The sequence below is a fragment of the Dioscorea cayenensis genome, chromosome 4 (assembly GCF_009730915.1).
Source record: "Dioscorea cayenensis subsp. rotundata cultivar TDr96_F1 chromosome 4, TDr96_F1_v2_PseudoChromosome.rev07_lg8_w22 25.fasta, whole genome shotgun sequence".
NCBI lineage: Eukaryota > Viridiplantae > Streptophyta > Magnoliopsida > Dioscoreales > Dioscoreaceae > Dioscorea > Dioscorea cayenensis.
In genome coordinates, this window is record NC_052474.1 from 12568273 (window position 1) to 12570944 (window position 2672).

Below are 2672 nucleotides of genomic sequence, written 5' to 3' on the forward strand. Positions count from 1 at the left end.
TTTGTGGTATTGATAAATGTAAATCATGTTTGAAAAAGCGAGTCGAGGGTGAAGTTTATCATGCAGGAGATATACATCGGTTTGTCAGCGAGAAAATGAAGTTGACTTCAGGTGGTTGGTCAAGTGCACTCCATCTTCAAATGAGTTTGTAGTCGATCTTGTTGTCGAGACAGACGATGTGTCGTTATCAAATCCTCACGAAAAGCGAGTTCATTTTGTTGTAAAGTTTTTCTCGTTTATGTTTATCTAGTTGTATATGTTAAATACTGTTTAACTATACTATTCTATGTTTAAATATATTACATATTTGTTTAAGAATTGTCGTCTCCATTTAAATTTGTCTTTATCTGTTTAACTATTCATATTAACGTTTAAATATTGACCTAACATGTAAACTCTTAAAGTCTCTGCGTAAAATATTGATCTTTTTCGTTTGAACTGAAGTGTTGGTTGGCATGTGGCAGATGGCAAGTTTATGGTATCCGTGTAGAAGAATTAATGACGGCATTAAATTTTCTAAATTTTAACATAAATATCGGAAGACTCAAATGCGTCGTGATTAGTCGAGCTCTCCACGTGCGTTTCCCTTTTTTTCTCGGATCCGAAGTGTCAGCCGACGCATGGACTTCACACCATAAATGAGAAGGAAGAACCCTTCCCCTAGACAACCCCTCCTCGTAAATCGTAGTAGTCGTCCTCCTCCTCCTCCTCCTCGCTTCTTGTCTTTGATATTACTTTGAGTCGGACCAAAATTTGAAGGTCGTCTCTATCTTAAAGGATGTCTCATGATCCTCCTCATCTTGAGAATCAATCGGTAGTAATCATGCAGACAAGTTAAACTATCATTTCTTGGCCAAGTCAAAATTCTCGCATAATTGCCTGAATGCGGAGGATTCTCCAGCGGTGGATGATGGGCAAGCAATTCAGCGGGCATTTCGACTTGGGCAAAAAAAGGAAGTTTTCACTTATTGCTTGATTGCGGAGGATTCTCCAGAGGAGGAAGATCGTGAAAACATCCTTTAAGACGGAGTTGATATTTATCACTTGAGAATTATTCTCACCCTTTAAAAACTTTTTCGTCAGTGTACAAATATTATTTACTGTGTTTAACTCTCAGGATATTCGCTTAAGTCAGACCATGACACATTGATTAATAGAGCGTTTTTATCAATGTGTTTTTCTTAACTTCTTTTAACGTGTTGTGTTCTACGTTGTGCGAGGTTCAAGTTGATGCACATGTTATGCAACCGCCATGAGCATTTTGAAGAGTCAGGATGCTTGGTGAGTCGAGCCGAAATCTTAATAGAGCGAGCGGTCGACTCACGAGTGTCCGAGGTCGAGAAGGCGTTGTAAATGTTTTTTTTGATTTTTAAATGAAACAAACTTATTTGAGTGTGAACTTCGATATTTAATCGAGAGGCCATTGTAAATGTTTAAATATTTTTAAATCAAACAAACTTATTTGAGTGTCGACTTGTGATATTTAAAGCAGAGACATAGTAAAAAGCAGTTTGACAAACAAAAAAAGCGGCATTGTAAACAAAACAAAATGTTAAACAAAAATCGATTTACTCTTTAAAGCAGTGACATCGGTGTTTAAGCAAATACATAAAAAAATGTTTAAAAAAAGTGACATGATAATTTAAACATTATATACCGGACATGCATATCGTCCCGGGGTAGGTAACTCATCGACATAGTCGACTCCCGATTCGGAACCCGAGCGAGGGCGTGTTTGGGAAGAGGATTATACCCAGGTGGTACCCAGGAGGTTTTCAAAAAATATCGTAGGTTTTGGAAAAAAATATCCATCTTTACGCGATGTCGGTGAAAAGCATTCAATTTAAACAATAACATATATTTTAAAAGCAGTTAAATCACTATATTTAAAGCGGTTTTACATATTTTTAAAGCGATATAGAAATTATTTAAGCAGATTAACTCGTTAGTTTTAAACACTATATGTAATGGTTTTAAACATAAAAAAAGCTAGCGTTTAAGCAGAGACTCATGATCGGTGAGAACTTTCCTTCGAACGATGACAATATGGCTTCCTTGCGACAATGGTGGAAAGCGGAGGCCAACTTCCAAACAAGGATGCCGGCCGAAAAGAAAAGATGAAGATACGGAAAGTAGCAGGAAAAAGTACAATGGATCTAGTAATATTTGTCTCTAGGGATTACCCATTGTCTGTCAGTTCAAGTGGGTCCACACTAGTTATTTCTTTTTTTGCCCTTGGGATGGAGGGAAAAATATCGCCCAATCACATCATGTCTAACCTTTTATGCATATAACTGTGCATTTTTTTGTTTGCCTTTCTGATTGTTGTTTGTTCTTTACATCTTCTTCTTCTTCTTCTTCTTCTTCTTCTTCTTCTTTTCGTTCTTCTTCTCTTCATTTGGTTTGTACGATTTGGTTTTCGGCCGATATATTATGGAGAGTTTTTGTGGTATTGCTAGATACAACGGGGAGGGAAGAGTGTTAATGTTCACGACTTTCGAGACTTCTTGGGAGTTGGTGTTAGATGAGATATGTGAGTGATGGGGTCTCGAAGTTTCTCTTGTCAAGGTGAAGTTTACCACACCTGATGGATATAAAACAGTTTGTTCAATAGAAAATGAATCTCCAACTTCTCCTTCAAACCTCCTAAAAACAAACTAATGGCCTATATT